A 21,581-nucleotide genomic window follows, 5' to 3' on the forward strand; every position below is an offset into this window, starting at 1 on the left:
AAAAAGCAGGCAGAGAAATGTGGAGAGAATAGACTGGATTAGTCTCATAGCCTACATCTTTCTCCCATTCTGGATACTTTCTGCCCTCAAACGTGAGATTCCAAATTCTTCAGCTTTGTAATTCGGACTGACTAGCTTGTTCCTCAGCTTGCAGGTGGCCTATTGTGGGACCTTATGATCATTTGAGTTAATACTTCTTAATAAACTCCCATATATATGTATATATCTCCCATTAGTTCTGTCCTTATGGAGAACTCTGACCAAAACATTTGAGCATATCTAATTGTTACACTCAAAGACAACAGTTCTGTGTTGTTTGCTATCCAAGTCCTGAAAACTATTTTCCAGTTGTATAGTTTTTTGTTGTTTGTTTTTATGATTGTAGAATATGTTCAGTATTCATTAATTTTTCACGGATACAATTATAAGTACCCTTTGTTACTTCAGCTAGACAAAAAATCCAGCACTGAAACTAGGAGGTAAAATTTGATTTCAAGCGTTCAACCATGGCACTATTTGTGCAAATTTGTCATTTCATTAAACTTGATATAACATAGACCCACATAATAAAATTTTTGAATTTTATGTATCTTCTAATGTGGATAGTATATAATGCCAAAGAGAATATAATCAAGTTTCTCTTTCTCTTTGGCATTCTTGGTCTATACTCTATGTATCATCTGGTGGTTTTAATGTAAGTAAATGAGACCAGGTGACTATTTATCTGTTTTAAAACTGAAAAATCAGAGAATAAAATGACAGAAATATGTGTTATGGATATGGTGAAACCAAAACTAATATTTCCTTGTCATTAGGAGTGCAATAAAATACTTTAAATACTAAAAAGTCTACTGTTTTGGAACAGGGGCTTGCCATTTTAAATATTAGCTATAGACTCTATTGTGTTCATTTTTATGTCATTTTCATAACAGCATTAAATTTATAGCCATGTGACTTAGAATAGATGGTTGTAAAATATTATTTGTGACACCAAACTGCTTACCAGCATTGCCTTAAGAAAATTACATTCTTCTCCTCACTAAATTAAAATTCTACTTTCTTTTTCCATCACACTGTATTTGTTTGCACATATATGTTCTATTTACAGTTTCAAACATGAACTGTAAAATAAAGTGTATTTTTTTGAAAATGTAAATTAGGAGTGTGCGCTCCCTTTGGAATAGGAAAACTTCTAATGAAATTATATTGTTCTGGAGAAAATAATATTCATATAATGCATTTTATCTCATGGGTACATCACCATTTTAATCATGAAATTCAATATTACATCACATTATAATATATGTAAACATATTATATTTGTCTTCATTGCTCACATTTCAGATTTTGAGTAAGTTATAGAAACTTAATCATGCCATAATTCTATTGTTATATAATTACATCATTAATATTATGATAAGAATTTGATCATAGCATTAGGGTAATAATAGTTATGTAGTAGCTCATTTTTGAGCTAGCTTAGAACATATTTTGTTTTTGTGAGTGCCTTAAATATGTATTATTTTATTTCAGCATATTATTAATATTGGATTTTTAAATAGATATTTCAAATGAGAACAGCATGAAATTGTATACAATAAATTTCTTTTTTTCTTTGAACCCAACTTGTTGTCAGTCCCCCTTTTTATCTCCTTAAAAATTCTATCCTAGAAGTTAGCAAATATATCACTTCAACTATCCAATACCAACTAGATATTTTTCAGTTGCTAAGAAACTAAAATAAAAGATCCTCTTGGATTTTTTTCTGGATAAACTTCACTGATTGACCTGTGTCTTCTTTTCCTTAATTATGTTTGGTAGAGAGTTTGAATATTTATTTTTATTATCTGGGGACATAGATTATACCATTGAAATGCTTAAACTTTCAATAACAAGCAATTATTACAAAAATTGAAATAATTAGAACAAAACTACATGCTTAAAAGTCAAGATTACAAACCATTCCCAGAGTGGGCCCTAAAAGCCTCACAAAGAAGATTGAATTTGAGTTCAACTTTCTTAATATAAACTAGTTTTCACTGAGTATTTACTGAGTGGTAGGTGCCAGGCTAATACTTTTGTGTGGGTATATTAAGTTCTATGAATAATCTGTGAGTAAACAGTCTACGGTGTTTTCCCTTAATTTCCAAATAATGAAATGAAAAATTGATAATAATTTAACAAAGGTCATACAACACACTTGCTGCTTAGTCAGAATTTATTATGTGATATAAGGTAAAAGCCTGCTTTGTTAACCACTGTGCTTTAAAGCAGAGTTAAAAATTGACTCTGTTGTTTGAGATAATCAATATTAATGTTGTAATATATGGCAGTGATTGGTAAAATTTTTCTTTAAAGTGCCAGACAGTAAATAATATTTTAAACTTTTCGAGCCATATAGTTTCTGTGGTAATGACTCATTTCTGTAGTTGTAGCACAAAAACAGACTTAGACAATGCACAAACAAATGGACGTGGTTGTACTCTAATAAACCTTATTTACAAAACAGGCAATGGCCCAAATGTGGAATGTGTAGTACATAGGCTGCCAACCCCTGAAAATGGTCCCAGCTGATTATTATTTCATTCTTATGATGCTAGCAGAAAACAAACATTCTAATTTAAACATACAATGGAGTTTCTTACACTCTGTATCACAGAAAAATATATATATATATATATATATATATATATATATATATATATATATATATAGTTAATTTAACTAAGCTGGGAAAAGGAAGAATCTAGGACTGCATTATAATGTTAATAGAATTAGCATCTATATCTAAGGTGGTCAAGTTGAATTAGGCAATGTGAACAGACAGCAATGGAATCACATGATTGGGTTTCAAGTTTATATAGCTTTTTGTACTAAGATGTTTGCTAAAAACTAAGCACTTAAGATAACTATTTCTTCTTATTTATGTATTCATTTATTTTGAGACAGAGTCTCACTCTGTTGCTCAGACTGGAGTGCAGTGGCATGATCTCAGCTCACTGCAATCTCCGTCTCCTGGGTTCAAGCGATTCTCCTAGTCTCAGCCTCCCGAGTAGCTGGAATTATAGGCACCCACCACCATGCACAGTTACTTTTTGTATTTTTAGTAGAGACAGGATTTCAACATGTTGGCCAGGCTGGTTTCGAACTCCTGACCTTAAAGAATCCACCTGCTTTGGCCTCCCAAAGTGCTCAGTCATTCTTCTCTTTTAATAATGAAGCAGTGCTATTTGTCTAGGGAAATACCTGAGGTTCATTGTCTCATGCCAAGGAAATTGAAGATGTGAACACACAAGAAATGAGTTTAAGAGCAGTTGTTTAATCGATGAAAGAAAGAGAAAAGAGAATAGCTTTCACTCCTGCAGAGAGAGAGGATTTCCTTAGTGGGACTTCCAGTTCATAGTGAAGTGCATGGAGTTTTATAGACTGGCTTGAAGAGGCAGTGCCTAATTTACATAGGGCTTAGTGGATTTGTTGGACCAGGTGTGCCATTTATATAATTCATGAAGAGGCTGACATTATTATGCAAATGTCATCTTTACCTGGCTGGTGTCATGTTCCCTGCACATGTGGCAACAAATAAAAGGGAAGAGGGGACCTCTATGTTGAATATACCTGGCTTCCAGGTGTCCCTTTTCTATTGGCACCATTGCCAACTTTCATTTTTGAAAGCTTCCAGCTTGCTTATCTATGCTTGCAGCTTGTTTTTTTTAGGCTGCTTTTTGTTAGAAAATAAATGACTTTAGGGCTGCTTTCATTAAAAGTAAAACCTTACAGAAGACTTTCTTACCCTCACTATCTGCCTAAACAATTTCTTTTTAACTCCTATATCGTTCCCCCCCTTCAGGAGTGGTAACTCTGACTGCTGTTAGAGGTGTTGGATGATGACTCTTTCTGGCTACTTCCCACTGAAAAGGGTTGTTGTGTGGAAACAGTGGCTGGGGTTCCTTCTGGGGCCTATCTAAGAGTCCTTGGAAGAAAGGCATGTCTATCTGTGATTCTTTCTGCAGCACCATTTGGAGTTTGATTGCTTCCATGCAACAAGAGATACATTTTAGTTTAAATATCAGTATTAATATTATCACTATTATTGGGGGTATTATAGGCCACAACCACGACAGTAGAGTTTGATACGCATCAGCCATTTCAATGGCCTTTAATATGGTTTACTTCCACCAGATGTTGCTGAACTTTACCAGAAGTGTTGATATAAAAGTAATATTTTTCTTTGAGAAAAACATATAATCCCCCTTGACTTGCCATTCAGGGATAATTTCAGGTATAGGCCATCTTTTATAATTTGTGATATATTGGGAGAAATACGTTATTGGGTGGCTAGAGTAACTGTAGTGTTACCCTTGGCTAAATCTCTCCTGCAATTATTAATAATTCCACAACTTCCACATACCATCTACAACATGCTTAAACTTTCTGACTTGTCTTAAACATCCCTCTTTTTAAACAACCAATTATCTCTTTAGGACAGGTGTTTGCCATACAGGATCCTTTCTTATATAAAATCTCTTTTCTTTATAACCTTCTTTGCATAGCTAGGGTGTGACATATTACCAAACCTGATAAAATGTTCTAGCAGACTCAGTGATAGCAAAACTTTCATGCTATTTTTTTTTTTTTTTTTGGTAACTATTATCCCTGCTAAAAGGATAATAATTAAGCAAAATATTACAGCAATGGAAACCCTCTGTCTGGTATTCCAGTTAGAAGGTGTTATTATGTATAACCATAATGCAAATAGTAGAGTATGTATAGCAATTCCCACAAGTATGGTGTAGTAGAAAATTTCCACCTAAAATTTTACTCGCCAAGATATAACATTTCCCTTTGGGGGTGTCTAAAAGTTACAAATGCAATCCGATAAATAATTAAAATCTCCCTGCAAGTGTGCATCAAAAAGAAGCTCTAATATCTAGTGGCAAATCTCGAGAGGAAAGGTAGAAATAACTGAAAGTATCTGGTAAGGCAGAGGTGGGACTGAGTAGGATAAATACCCCTTACTAATTTGCTTATCTTTTGTGATTTGCAGCTTAAATCTCCTATTTCTTCACATTGATATTCAGGACATTCCTCTGGGCTGTCAAGGGTTTCTCTCTCAGCTTTTCAGGCTTTGACTAATGTGTGATGTATCCAGAAGTTGATACCTAAACTTTTACTGCTGACGGGATTGAAAGGCAAATAGCATAAGACCCATCCCAGTTTGGGTTTAGAGAGGGAGAGAGAGAAGGGAGAGCTTTTACCAATATCAAACATCCTGGGATAAATAAATGCCATCCTATTTCTTGGGGTTTGGCTTTTGCTAGTTTAGTAAATTCCTTTGAAAATGACCAAAGAGGTTATATGCTTAACCAATTCAGAAGTATCTTGGTCTAAAAAAATCATTGGTAAGGAAAGGTCATCCATACAGCATCTCAAAAGGGCTCAGATCTAACATTAAAGGGGTATTTCTAACATGAAGTAAGGGCATGGAAAGAAGAGTGAACCAAGGAAGGTGAATTTCTTGGGACAATTTGCTGAAGTGTCTTTTGATAATATCATTGGTCTTCTCCAACTTTTCTGAGGACTGGGGTCTCCAATCACAGTGGAGATGATATTATATGCCTAGTGCCTTTGAGACCCTTTTTGTGACTGCTGACTTAAACAAGGGGCAATTGTCACTTTGGAGATACACAGGCAGACCAAAATGGGAAGTAATTTTAGTAATTAACACTTTTATTACCTAAGAGGCCTTTTCTGTATGGCATGGAATACCATACAGAAAAGTTATTGAAAATATCTACCCATTCCCAAAGGCAATGGATGCCCTTTGTCTTTGGCATTTGGGTGAAGTCTATCTGCCAGTCCTCCCCTAAATAGCTTTCTATCCTCTCAGTCTGAGGAGGAAGGAGCCATTTCTTGAGGGGATTATTATTAAGAGAGATTTCACAAGCATTAACAACCTGTTAGACTGTTCTTAATAAATTCTCTCCTGAAAACAATCTCCGAGCACACTGATAAACTTTATCCTTTCCCAAGTAAAAAGCTTGGTGAAGGATTTTAAGGACTTTCTATTGGCTGGAAACTGGCAAGTGGAATTTGCCATTCTCTGACTATAGCCATCCTGAGGGCTTGATATTGTACCCTGGAAGTGGCCTGTTCTATTTCTGTAAGAGAGTGCTGAGGCTTGATTTCTCTTATGGAGCCTTCCCAGATTAGAGGGGCTTCAAGTGTTTTGATGCCCTGAGGCTTCTTTGCTGCTGACTTGACTGCCTGATTAGCTAACTTGTTTCCTTTGGCTATTTCATCTGTTTACTTCTGATGTTCCTTACAATGCATCAGTGCTAGCTTTCATGGAGGGAAATCTGGGGACAATAATCTGTTAATTTCCTGATGGTATTCTATAGGGGATCCATTAATGGTAAGAAGGTGTCTTTTCTTACAAATGGCAGCATGAGCATGGAGAACTAAGAAAGCATACTTGCAGTCAGTGTAAATGTTAGCTACCGTTTCCTTACTTAATTCAAGTGCTCTTGTAAGAGCTATCAGTTCAGCTAATTGAGCACTTATGCCTAGAGAGACAGACACACTTTCAATGGCGTTATTTAGAGTGACTACTGCATATTTTGCCATATGGACTCCCTGATTTATGAGAGAGCTCTCATCTGTGAAGAGGGTCCAGTCTGGATTTTCTAGGGGAGTTTCCTTGAGATCAACTCTGGATGCATAGGTTTGCATTATAACTTGTTCACAACCATGGTCAGATTCCCCCGTTTCCTCAGGGAGAAAAGTGGATGAGTTTAGGTGAGAACGAGTTTTTAACTGCATGATGGAACCCTCTAACAGTAGAGCCTAATGTTTAAGGAGCTGGCTGGCTGTTAGCCAAAGGCTTCCCTTGGAGGACAGTAATCCTGCCACATTATATGGCGTGTAAACAAGTTACTTCCCAAGGTTAACTTGGCAGCTTCTGGGACCAGTAGGGCCACTGTGGTGATGACTTGGAAGCATGTGTAAATAGTAGGTTCCCCCAACTGCAACTAAGGAGTTGAGAAAAATATTAGATTAGAGTTTTTCCTGAGATGCCCTTCACAGTCGTGCCATAGGAAGAGTGGAAGCCTGGATTAGAGAAAATAATGGAGAGACTGGCTCTAGTGTCCAGAAGGGGATTTACTTTTCTTCCTTCGATTTATAGAATCACCCAAGAGTCTTGTGCTGTGATGGCAGTTTGAGCCACTGGAGTCAGGGCTTTGAGCCCTGGGACCTGTTAGTCTGTTGGTCCTGTTGGACCATCTGTGAGACTTGTTCTGAACCTGGTAGCCTCCATCTCTGGGGGCATTTGGATGTCCAGTGGTCCCCACCACAGGCTAGACAGGGTTGACGTGGCTTTTTTTTTTTTTTTTTTTTGCTGCTTGGGCACTCCTTTTTAAAGTGCCCTGATTTGCCACATCAATAGCAACTAGTGGATGCACCTTGGGGATCCTAGACTTTCCATGCCTGCAAAGCAGCTACTAGACCCTCTGTCCTTCTCTTGTGTTTTCTCTCTTTCTCCTGGGTCACTTCCTGGTCCCTATTATAAAAGACCAAAGTGGCCACCTTCAGGAGGTTCTCCAAGGTGCCTATCTGGTCCTATAGCCTGCTTCGATAGTTTTCTTCTAATATCAGGAGCTGCATGTGTAAAAAACTTGTCCTTTAAGATGAGCTGTCCCTCAACTGAATCAGTGGATAAGGAGGTGTGTTTTATTAGTACCTCGCTCAGCCTTTCCATAAAAGCTGTGGCATTCTCATCTGGCTTTTGGTCTATTATGGACGGTTTAGAGGTTTGGTCCTAATTTCTTGTGGGCCCTCCGATATTCACATTAAACAGTGTTTCCTTTTCAATTCATTTGCAGAGCAATCGGGATTCCATCAAAGTTGTCAAGAGGAACTGCTTTCCTTCCTGTTGGGAATAGTGTTTCCATTCCTTCTTCACCTGCCTTATCTCCTTTTTTCCTTTTCAGTCTACTATAGAAGACATGTTGCTTGTTTCTGAATTTCTCTTCTGCCTACACAGCTGCTTGTTTTTCAGCCGAGGTGAGGGTTTGGTTTAGGAGCAGAATAACATTCCTCCATATGAGGTTAAACACCTGCGTTAAATTTTAGAAAGATTTATATATATACCTAGCAGGGTCATCAAAAAATTGTCCTAAGTCTCCCTTTATTTGCATAAATTCTATAATAAGAAGGGAACCTGAGGGAGCCCCAACTAAGGGGGATCCTCAGACGATTCCCTTCGAAGTTACTTCGCTAATTTTGGGGAATCGTTCTCTATAGGCCTGCCTGATATGACTGCTAAAAGAGCTGGGTTGATTTTGCAGTGCTTCAAAGGTCTAGTAAGAATGCCATCCCCTTATGCAAAAGAAAATGAGCCACCTTTTCTTCAAAGTCTGGGGGTAAAATGAGGCCCCCTGCTTCAGAATGCACTCCAGAGGAATGCAGGCCAAAGATGGTTTATTACCCATCTATAAAGAGAAGTGAAAAAAAAAAAAAAAAAAAAGCATCTTTTTAGTCTCCTTCCTTTTGTTGTAACCCAGGGTAGAGGGGAAGACAGCGGAGATGTCCCTCAAACTGTTTTCCCTCTTTAGTTCGCTGAGGTCCTGACACCTTGTTAAATGTGCTACACATAGTTTTGGGTGTGACCTCCCACCAGCTATGGAATTGGAAGAACTAAGTAATGTGTTTAGTCACACATACCCATGCAGCCCTAGTTCTCCACTTGTGATTCCCCTTTGACTTCCTTCACTTTGCTGGGGTCCGTCCAGCCTTCAGATAGCACCAGGGGATAGCACTGACCAGAAATTTTAAGCTACTTCAGAATCTCTTCTAGCCCCCTGCAACAGCTGTGTCCTCTGTGAAAGGAAACTAGTTTGAAGCATGGCCGACGTGCCCAGTAACCCATGGGTACTGGGGGATTCTCTGTATTCTCCCTAGCAAGCCTCTTCCTTCCTTGAGATTTGTAAGGCTGGCAGCCATGCTAATCATTTTTAAAATGGTTGACAGAAGCACAGCATTCTGTTTGAATTGATTTTAAAATGGAAGCCGAGAGCCTCAAAATGAAAGGACAGAGTTGAGGTCTGCTCCTATACTCACCGTTCTGATGAATTTACCTTCCAATCCTGAGCAAGGTCCCACAATGAAGCAGTGTTGTTTGTCCGGGGAAACACCCAAGGTGCATTATCTCACACCAAGGAGACGTGGACACACAAGAAATGAGTTTAAGAGTGGAGGTTTAATAGGTGAAAGAAAGAGAAAAGAAAATAACTTTCTCTCTTGCAGAGAGAGAGGGTTGCTCAAGTGGGACGTTTCATCTATGGCAGAGTGCAAGGGGATTTATAGACTGGCTTGAGGAGGCAGTGTCTGATTTACACAGGGTGTCAGGGGATTGGTTGGACCAGGTGTGCCATTTACTTAGTGAATGAAGAGGCGGGTCATCCCACCATCATCTTTTATGCAAATGCAGTCTTTATCTGACTCAATGTTGTCTGCATATGTTGAGACAAGAAAAGGAAAGAGGAAACCTCCCTGTTGAATATACCTGGCTTTCAGGTATCCCTTTCCTATTGGCGTTACTGCCGGCATTCACATATGCAAGCTTCCAGCTTGCTTATCTATGCTTGCAGCTAGATGTTTTAGGTTGCTTTTTGATAGACAAGAAATGACTTTGGAGCTGCTTTCATTGAAATGAAAACCTTACTGAGGACTTCCTTACCCTCAGTATCTGCCTAAATAATTTCTTTTTATCTTCTATATCAATGAAATATGGATATTCTCAACATTGTTTTTGTTTTCTTTTGTTTTGTTTTGTTTTTGTATTTTGTTAAGATTATCAAGTTCCATTGGGAATGCCTTTTCCTTAGGGATTTAGAGTAACAAATAAGAATCTTGTGAAAACAATTCTATCATATAGAATATTGATGTGACGGTAAAGGAAATCTTATAATTTAGTATTAGTATTAATGCTCAGGGTTTTAATCTACTGGGACTATAAAGTAACACTCTGGAAACAAACATTCAGATTGTGTTGTCTCCTAACCTACTTTGTGCCTTGGTCAGTCTTGACTCAAAAGGACTGAAAGTATTTGTATTTGTTTTCATGGGTTGCTGTTAAAAAAAAGAAAAAAAAAAAAGCATCACAAAGTAGGTGAATTATACAATAAAAAGTGATTGGCTCAGAGTTCTAGAATCTAGAAGTTCCAGATGAAAGTATTAGCATGGTTACTTCTTTCTTAAGGCTGTGAGAAAACAAGCAAACAAACGAACAAACAAAAACAACTTTTTTCCATGCCTCTTTTCTACCTTCTGGTGGTTTGCTGGCAATCAGAGAGCCCCTTGGCTTGCAGAAGAATCAACTAGTCTGTGCCTTCATTTTTCACATAGTGTTCTTCATGTATGTGTGTTTTCATTTTTTTTTCTTTTTATAAGGGCACCTGTCATATTGGATTAGGGGCTCACCCTGCTCCAATATGACCACACATTTTCTAAGTGCAACTGCATTGACCCTATTTTCAAATAAGCTCAGATTGTGTAATATTGAGGATTAGAACTTCAGCATATGAAATTTGGGGTAATACAGTTTATCCCATGATAGGATGCACAATAATCATGATAGAGTTTTAAGTCAATAATACTGGTTTAGTTCTCCTGATAGGAAAGATTCAGTTCTATGGGAGAGATCCTGGTCTATCTTTTGTTATCAAGTAAATGTTGGGTGTGTCCTTGTTGTTCTCCAATGTGTATTAATACTAATGTTAAATATAACACCATAGAAATATTTTAAACTTTCTATTTAATATCTATTATTAAAAACTCCTTAAATAACAGTCAATCAAGGATATCTGAAATGATTCCAAAAGTTATGTGTCATTCTTTCACATATAACTTACTACTGCAGGTAGAATAAAAATCTGAGGTCTATGATATAATCACAGGTAATGACTTATAAGCTAGAGAAAATTAGTTAGATTATACGTATATTTTTACCAGTAAAAATTTAATAAAAGCCATTTTCCCAGTGGTATTTATATACTATGATTATTGAAAGCATTATTATATGTGTAAGCTTTAACCTGCATTTCTAGTACTTTAAAAGCCCCTTCATATAAAATGTTTTAAACCATTTTATTGATTCAACACTAATAGTAGCACCTCAGTTTAAAAAAAAAAATCTTGTATTTTATGAATTAAAAATTACAGAAATTTAGTCTTTAACTTTCAGTAAGTGCCATATAAACTCAAAGCAGTCATCACAGATTGTAATTATTATACTCTACAGGTGTTATATTGTAATTTGTGTAACATTTAGCTGTGAAAATAGACCAACACATTTTTTGTGTGTCAATGATCTAATAGTACATTTTCTCAATATTTAAAGAGGTGATGATCACATGAATATAAATTAATTAACCTTGTCAAATCTTTTACACCATATAATCTGATGGCATTAAAGAAAAACATATTTTTTTAAAAAAAAGCAATATTGGTTTCTTTCCTATACTAAATTAAAATCTGGCACATACCTTACATAACAATGGAACTTCCTTCAAAACTAAGAAATTAATATTAGTTTGATAGTATTAACATAGACTTTATTCCGGTTTCAACATTTTCCACTAATGTTTTTTGTCTGTTATTCCAGGAGGCATTTTAAAAACTATATCTTCACTTCTTTTTGCATCTTCTCCAAACTGTAATAGTTTTTCAGTCTTTGCTTGTATTTCATAACATTTTTAATGATTAATATTAAAAAATGTTGTAGAATTCCCCTCAATTTAGGTTTGTCTAGTATTTCCACACGATTGGATAAGTGTACTGATTTTAGGGGGAAATAGCATAGAAGAAAAGTTCTTTTGTCATCACATCATATCAGGGTACATGATATCAGCATGAGTTATTTATAACCTTAAAGTTGATCACTTACTTAAGGTAGTGTGCCAGTTTGCTTCAATGAAAAGTTACTGTTTTATTTTTCATGCTTGTTAGAAACAAATGCTTGTTCCTTGGTGCTGAAAAGAAGAATAAGCTCTCAGACAAAGAATTTAATTCTCTCAGCAAGGCAATTTTTACTTCTATGTAAGGGTGCGACTCCTGCATGAGGCAATGGCAAGAGCGCACCTGGACGAGGGAGGGGAAGGGGTTCTTATTCCTGACACAAGTAGCCCCTACTGCTGTGTCATTCCTCTATTGGCTAGGGTTGGACCTCACAGTCTAAGCTAATTTCAATTGGCTATTTTAAAGAGAGCAGGGGTATGAGTTGGAGTGGCAAGGTGAATATTTTGGTGGGAAGGATGGTTATAGAACAGGTGACTCAGGACGAGTCAGGACGGAGCAGGTGACCGAGGGTGACTCAGGGCAAAGCTGGTGACCAGGGGAACAGATGTGAACTACTGATTACTACTGGCAGGAAAGTGGTTTACTAAAACTAGAGGCAAAGGGGCAAAGAGAACCAGGAAGTTGAACTTTAAAATGGAGAACAGAGGGCCGGGCATGGTAGCTTACGCCTGTAATCCCAGCACTTTGGAAGGCCGAGGTGGGTGGATCACCTGAGGTCAGGAGTTTGAGACCAGCCTGACCAATATGGTGAACCCCATATCTACGAAAAATACAAAAATTATGTGGCTGTGGTGGTGTGCACCCAGTAATCTCAGCTACTCAGGAGGCTGAGGCAGGAGAATCACTTGAATCCGGGAGGTGGAGGTTGCAGTGAGCTGAGATCAGGCCACTGCACTCCAGCCTGGGTGACAGAGTGAGACTCTGTCTCAAAAAAAAAAAAAAAAAAAAAAAAAGAGAGTGAGAGAGAATAGATTATTAGAGAATAAGAGAGCTGAACATACTGACATACTGATTACTTGAAGAGAAACTTGGGGTTCACTATATTTAATATACCTATTCTTTGGAAATGAGTTATTAAATCCAGTCTATATTCAAGAGGACAGAAATTAAGCTTTAACTCTTAGAGAAAAGAGTATCAAAGGATTTATGGACATGTATTAAAACAGGCACAGTATACATTCTAACCTGTTTATAAACCCATGGCTATGTGTTTTCTATACCTATCTATAGCCAAACACAAGTTTATACTGATACCTCTAAATTAACATTATAGGATGCACTCTGACATTTATTCTTGCTTATTTATAACTTCTTGATTTGAGAATTAGAAATCTGGTTCTAATCATCTTCAATCTTTTTATCATTTATTGAACCCTAACATATATGTAAGTTATTTTTAAAATTGCTAAATGACACCCCGGTGAGAAAGAAATTTACCAACTAGAGTATACCAATTGTCTTTAACCTTACATTACCTACACAAAATACCATTGCACAGTGATTCTTTCATTACTTTCATCAGTTTTTGTACTTTTAAGCATACATATTCTGCACATTTTAAAAGATTATACAAAGTATTTCATTTTAAATGTTTCTATTGTTGATTGATTTTTAAGTTCCACATGTTCATCACTATACAAAAATTAGACTGACGTTGTATATTACCTTGTATACTATAAATTTGCTAAGTTAAACTTTTAATTACAGGACATTTTATATATTATGTTGGATATTGATTTATAAATTGTCTATGGTTGGTTTTATGCTACACAGTCAGAAATTAACAGTTTGACAGAGTTTGTGTGGGCCTCATAGCCCAACATGCTATATGGCCTTTTATGTAGTTTTAAAATACTTGCTCTACATGTTTCTAAATTTTTTCCTGTGATATTTTTGTTAGTTTTAGCATTCAGGTAATGTTGAACTCATAAAATCAGCTGGTAAATGTTTTCTTCTTTTATTTTATTTGGAAGTGATTATATCAAATTCGTATCACTTCTTCTCTAAATGCTTCATAGAATTCACTAGTTAAACCATATGTACCTGGATTATTCTTTTTTGTAGGAGTTTCAGTGACAAAATTCAGTTTATTCTGGTGGGGCGCAGTGGCTCATGCTTGTAATCCCAGCACTTTGGGAGGCCGAGGCAGGCGGATCACAAGGTCAGGAGATCGAGACCATCCTGTCTAACACAGTGAAACCACGTCTCTACTAAAAATACAAAAAAATTAGCCAGGCGTGGTGGCGGGCGCCTGTAGTCCCAGCTACTCCGGAGGCTGAGGCAGGAGAATGGCGTGAACCCGGGAGGCGGAGCTTGCAGTGAGCCATGATCCCACCACTGCACTCCAGCCTGGGCTACAGAGTGAGACTCCTACTCAAAAAAAAAAAAAAAAAAAAAAAAAAAAAAAAAAAAAAAAAATCAATTTATTTTATATGCATTAGGCTATTTTGGTTGTTTGTTTCTTCTTAGGTTAGATTTTGTTTTTGTTTTTGTTTTAATTAGGGTTTTTCATTTTTTGGTTTTGTTTTGAGACTCTGTACTCCAGGTTGGAGTGGTGCAGTGGTATGATCTCGGCTCACTGCAACCTCTGCCTCCAGAGTTCAAACAATTCTCCTGCCTCAGCCTCCTGAGTAGCCAGGGTAACATGTGCACACCACCATGCACAGCTAATTTTTGTATTTTTAGTAGAGACTGGTTTCACTATGTTGTCCAGGCTGGTCTTGAACTTCTGACCTCAAGTGATCTGCTTGCCTCAGCATCCCAAAGTGCTAGGATTATAGGTGTGAGCCACCACGCCCAGGCTTGAGATAGTTTTTAAGTAATGTCTTTCAAGGAATTGGAGCCTTTTATCTAAGTTTGTAAACTATACACATAGAGTTGTTTATCATATTTTCTATTTTTCTTTTAATGTATTTAGGGTATATAACAATATTCCACATTCATTCCAACATTGACAATATCTGTCATTTTCTTTAATTTTTGTTTTGTTTTGTTTTGGTTAGATTAGCTATGGTTATATCAGAAACTAAGGTAACCAATTTTATTTCCTGTTTTTCTAATATAAGCGCTTGATGCTATACATTTTCCTTTAAGTTTGTCAGCTACATTTGACAATTTTGCAATGTTTTATTTTCATTTTTTCTTACTAAAAATGTTTCTAAAATATCCCTTCAGTCTTCCTTATTCATTCGAGTTTATTTTTCTTCTTTTAAATTTGTTAAGTTTTTTTAATGGCACATTTTAGTGAATGTCCATATGTCCTGGTGGACAGTGTGTATTCTTAAGTTTTTGAGTTGACTTTTCTATAACTTTCAATTAGGTCAAGTTGGTCAATAGTGTTTATCAGGTCACCCATATTCTTACTAATTTTGTCCCACTTGTTCTTTGAATTATTGAGAGATGATTATTGAATCTGACAACTATAATTGTAAATGTGTTTATTTCTCCTTTTAGAGCTATCAGTTTTAGCCTCATTTATTTTGTAACTCTACTGTTAGGTGCATACACATTTATGATTGTTATGTCTGCATAAAGAATTTATTCCTTTATTGTGATACAATGTTTTTCTGACTTTCCTCCTTATTTTAAAGTCTACTCTGTCTGAAATTTATATACCATTTCTGTTTTTGTTCTGTTTAGGGTCCGTATGGCATATGTTTCTCATCCTCTTAATTTATGTATGCCTTTATAGTTAAAACATGTTATTTGGAAAAAGTAAATAGTTCCAAGAGGTTTCCTCCAGTGTCCTAAGATGGTAGATTTTGTTGTCCTGGTCTCTGCAGATTAAAACTTTAATTCCTGGGGGGCGGAGCAAGATGGCCGAATAGGAACAGCTCCAGTCTCCAACTCCCAGCGCGAGCCACACAGAAGACCGGTGATTTCTGCATTTTCAACTGAGGTACTGGGTTCATCTCACTGGGGAGTGCCGGACGATCGGTGCTGGTCAGCTGCTGCAGCCCGACCAGCGAGAGCTGAAGCAGGGCGAGGCATCGCCTCACCTGGGAAGCGCAAGGGGGAAGGGAATCCCTTTTCCTAGCCAGGGGAACTGAGACACACAACACCTGGAAAATCGGGTAACTCCCACCCCAATACTGCACTTTAAGCAAACAGGCACACCAGGAGATCATATCCCACACCTGGCCGGGAGGGTCCCACACCTACGGAGCCTTCCTCATTGCTAGCACAGCAGTCTGTGATCTACCGGCAAGGCAGCAGCGAGGCTGGCGGAGGGGCGCCCGCCATTGCTGAGGCTTAAGTAGGTAAACAAAGCTGCTGGGAAGCTCGAACTGGGTGGAGCTCACAGCAGCTCAAGGAAACCTGCCTGTCTCTGTAGACTCCACCTCTGGGGACAGAGCAATAACAAACGTAGCCGAAACCTCTGCAGACGCAAACGACTCTGTCTGACAGCTTTGAAGAGAGCAGTGGATCTCCCAACGTGGAGGTTGAGATCTGAGAAGGGACAGACTCCCTGCTCAAGTGGGTCCCTGACCCCTGAGTAGCCTAACTGGGAGACATCCCCCACTAGGGGCAGTCTGACACCCCACACCTCACAGGGTGGAGTACACCCCTGAGAGGAAGCTTCCAAAGCAAGAATCAGACAGGTACACTCGCTGTTCAGAAATATTCTATCTTCTGCAACCTCTGCTGCTGATACCCAGACAAACAGGGTCTGGAGTGGACCTCAAGCAATCTCCAACAGACCTACAGCTGAGGGTCCTGACTGTTAGAAGGAAAACTATCAAACAGGAAGGACACCTACACCAAAACCCCATCAGTACATCACCAACATCAAAGACCAGAGGCAGATAAAACCACAAAGATGGGGAAAAAGCAGGGCAGAAAAGCTGGAAATTCAAAAAATAAGAGCGCATCTCCCCCAGCAAAGGAGCGCAGCTCACCGCCAGCAACGGATCAAAGCTGGACGGAGAATGACTTTGACGAGATGAGAGAAGAAGGCTTCAGTCCATCAAACTTCTCAGAGCTAAAGGAGGAATTACGTACCCAGTGCAAAGAAACTAAAAATCTTGAAAAAAAGTGGAAGAATTGATGGCTAGAGTAATTAATGCAGAGAAGGTCATAAACGAAATGAAAGAGATGAAAACCATGACACGAGAAATACGTGACAAATGCACAAGCTTCAGTAACCGACTCGATCAACTGGAAGAAAGAGTATCAGCGATTGAGGATCAAATGAATGAAATGAAGCGAGAAGAGAAACCAAAAGAAAAAAGAAGAAAAAGAAATGAACAAAGCCTGCAAGAAGTATGGGATTATGTAAAAAGACCAAATCTACGTCTGATTGGGGTACCTGAAAGTGAGGGGGAAGATGGAACCAAGTTGGAAAACACTCTTCAGGATATCATCCAGGAGAACTTCCCCAACCTAGTAGGGCAGGCCAACATTCAAATCCAGGAAATACAGAGAACGCCACAAAGATACTCCTCGAGAAGAGCAACTCCAAGACACATAATTGCCAGATTCACCAAAGTTGAAATGAAGGAAAAAATCTTAAGGGCAGCCAGAGAGAAAGGTAGGGTTACCCACAAAGGGAAGCCCATCAGACTAACAGCAGATCTCTCGGCAGAAACTCTCCAAGCCAGAAGAGAGTGGGGGCCAATATTCAACATTCTTAAAGAAAAGAATTTTGAACCCAGAATTTCATATCCAGCCAAACTAAGTTTCATAAGTGAAGGAGAAATAAAATCCTTTACAGACAAGCAAATGCTTAGAGATTTTGTCACCACTAGGCCTGCCTTACAAGAGACCCTGAAGGAAGCACTCAACATGGAAAGGAACAACCAGTACCAGCCATTGCAAAAACATGCCAAAATGTAAAGACCATCGAGGCTAGGAAGAAACTGCATCAACTAACGAGCAAAATAACCAGTTAATATCATAATGGCAGGATCAAGTTCACACATAACAATCTTAACCTTAAATGTAAATGGACTAAATGCTCCAATTAAAAGACACAGACTGGCAAACTGGATAAAAAGTCAAGACCCATCAGCCTGCTGTATTCAGGAGACCCATCTCACACGCAGAGACATACATAGGCTCAAAATAAAGGGATGGAGGAAGATTTACCAAGCAAATGGAGAACAAAAAAAAGCGGGGGTTGCAATCCTAGTCTCTGATAAAACAGACTTTAAACCATCAAAGATCAAAAGAGACAAAGAAGGCCATTACATAATGGTAAAGGGATCAATTCAACAGGAAGAGCTAACTATCCTAAATATATATGCACCCAATACAGGAGCACCCAGATTCATCAAGCAAGTCCTCAGAGACTTACAAAGAGACTTAGACTCCCATACAATAATAATGGGAGACTTCAACACTCCACTGTCAACATTAGACAGATCAACGAGACAGAAAGTTAACAAGGATATCCAGGAATTGAACTCATCTCTGCAGCAAGCAGACCTAATAGACATCTATAGAACTCTCCACCCCAAATCAACAGAATATACATTCTTCTCAGCACCACATCGTACTTACTCCAAAATCGACCACGTAATTGGAAGTAAAGCACTCCTCAGCAAATGTACAAGAACAGAAATTATAACAAACTGTCTCTCAGACCACAGTGCAATCAAACTAGAACTCAGGACTAAGAAACTCAATCAAAACCGCTCAACTACATGGAAACTGAACAACCTGCTCCTGAATGACTACTGGGTACATAACGAAATGAAGGCAGAAATAAAGATGTTCTTTGAAACCAATGAGAACAAAGATACAACATACCAGAATCTCTGGGACACATTTAAAGCAGTGTGTAGAGGGAAATTTATAGCACTAAATGCCCACAAGAGAAAGCAGGAAAGATCTAAAATTGACACTCTAACGTCGCAATTAAAAGAACTAGAGAAGCAAGAGCAAACACATTCGAAAGCTAGCATAAGGCTAGAAATAACTAAGATCAGAGCAGAACTGAAGGAGATAGAGACACAAAAAACTCTCCAAAAAATCAATGAATCCAGGAGTTGGTTTTTTGAAAAGATCAACAAAATTGACAGACCACTAGCAAGACTAATAAAGAAGAAAAGAGAGAAGAATCAAATCGACGCAATTAAAAATGATAAAGGGGATATCACCACCGACCCCACAGAAATACAAACTACCATCAGAGAATACTATGAACACCTCTACGCAAATAAACTGGAAAATCTAGAAGAAATGGATAATTTCCTGGACACTTACACTCTTCCAAGACTAAACCAGGAAGAAGTTGAATCCCTGAATAGACCAATAACAGGCTCTGAAATTGAGGCAATAATTAATAGCCTGCCAACCAAAAAAAGTCCTGGACCAGATGGATTCACAGCTGAATTCTACCAGAGGTACAAGGAGGAGTTGGTACCATTCCTTCTGAAACTATTCCAATCAATAGAAAAAGAGGGAATCCTCCCTAACTCATTTTATGAGGCTAACATCATCCTGATACCAAAGCCTGGCAGAGACACAACAAAAAAAGAGAATTTTAGACCAATACCCCTGATGAACATCGATGCAAAAATCCTCAATAAAATACTGGCAAATCGGATTCAGCAACACATCAAAAAGCTTATCCACCATGATCAAGTGGGCTTTATCCCTGGGATGCAAAGCTGGTTCAACATTCGCAAATCAATAAACATAATCCAGCATATAAACAGAACCAAAGACAAGAACCACATGATTATCTCAATAGATGCAGAAAAGGCTTTTGACAAAATTCAACAGCCCTTCATGCTAAAAATGCTCAATAAATTCGGTATTGATGGAACGTACCTCAAAATAATAAGAGCTATTTATGACAAACCCACAGCCAATATCATACTGAATGGGCAAAAACTGGAAAAATTCCCTTTGAAAACTGGCACAAGACAGGGATGCCCTCTCTCACCACTCCTATTCAACATAGTGTTGCAAGTTCTGGCTAGGGCAATTAGGCTAGAGAAAGAAATCAAGGGTATTCAGTTAGGAAAAGAAGAAGTCAAATTGTCCCTGTTTGCAGATGACATGATTGTATATTTAGAAAACCCCATTGTCTCAGCCCAAAATCTCCTTAAGCTGATAAGCAACTTCAGCAAAGTCTCAGGATACAAAATTAATGTGCAAAAATCACAAGCATTCTTATACACCAGTAACAGACAAACAGAGAGCCAAATCAGGAATGAACTTCCATTCACAATTGCTTCAAAGAGCATAAAATACCTAGGAATCCAACTTACAAGGGATGTAAAGGACCTCTTCAAGGAGAACTACAAACCACTGCTCAGTGAAATCAAAGAGGACACAAAGAAATGGAAGAACATACCATGCTCATGGATAGGAAGAATCAATATCGTGAAAATGGCCATACCGCCCAAGGTAATTTATAGATTCAATGCCATCCCCATCAAGCTACCCATGAGTTTCTTCACAGAATTGGAAAAAACTGCTTTAAAGTTCATATGGAACCAAAAAAGAGCCCGCATCTCCAAGACAATCCTAAGTCAAAAGAACAAAGCTGGAGGCATCACGCTACCTGACTTCAAACTATACTACAAGGCTACAGTAACCAAAACAGCATGGTACTGGTACCAAAACAGAGATATAGACCAATGGAACAGAACAGAGTCCTCAGAAATAATACCACACATCTACAGCCATCTGATCTTTGACAAACCTGAGAGAAACAAGAAATGGGGAAAGGATTCCCTATTTAATAAATGGTGCTGGGAAAATTGGCTAGCCATAAGTAGAAAGCTGAAACTGGATCCTTTCCTTACTCCTTATACGAAAATTAATTCAAGATGGCGTAGAGACTTAAATGTTAGACCTAATACCATAAAAATCCTAGAGGAAAACCTAGGTAGTACCATTCAGGACATAGGCATGGGCAAAGACTTCATGTCTAAAACACCAAAAGCAACGGCAGCAAAAGCCAAAATTGACAAATGGGATCTCATTAAACTAAAGAGCTTCTGCACAGCAAAAGAAACTACCATCAGAGCGAACAGGCAACCTACAGAATGGGAGAAAATTTTTGCAATCTACTCATCTGACAAAGGGCTAATATCCAGAACCTACAAAGAACTCAAACAAATTTACAAGAAAAAAACAAACAACCCCATCAAAACGTGGGCAAAGGATATGAACAGACATTTCTCAAAAGAAGACATTCATACAGCCAACAGACACATGAAAAAATGCTCATCATCACTGGCCATCAGAGAAATGCAAATCGAAACCACAATGAGATACCATCAGTTAGAATGGCGATCATTAAAAAGTCAGGAAACAACAGGTGCTAGAGAGGATGTGGAGAAATAGGAACACTTTTACACTGTTGGTGGGTTTGTAAACTAGTTCAACCATTATGGAAAACAGTATGGCGATTCCTCAAGGATCTAGAACTAGATGTACCATATGACCCAGCCATCCCATTACTGGGTATATACCCAAAGGATTATAAATTATGCTGCTATAAAGACACATGCACACGTATGTTTATTGCAGCACTATTCACAATAGCAAAGACTTGGAATCAACCCAAATGTCCATCAGTGACAGATTGGATTAAGAAAATGTGGCACATATATACCATGGAATACTATGCAGCCATCAAAAAGGATGAGTTTGTGTCCTTTGTAGAGACATGGATGCAGCTGGAAACCATCATTCTTAGCAAACTATCACAAGAACAGAAAACCAAACACTGCATGTTCTCACTCATAGGTGGGAACTGAACAATG

This window comes from Macaca fascicularis, chromosome 11 (genome assembly GCF_037993035.2).
Source record: "Macaca fascicularis isolate 582-1 chromosome 11, T2T-MFA8v1.1".
Lineage (NCBI taxonomy): Eukaryota > Metazoa > Chordata > Mammalia > Primates > Cercopithecidae > Macaca > Macaca fascicularis.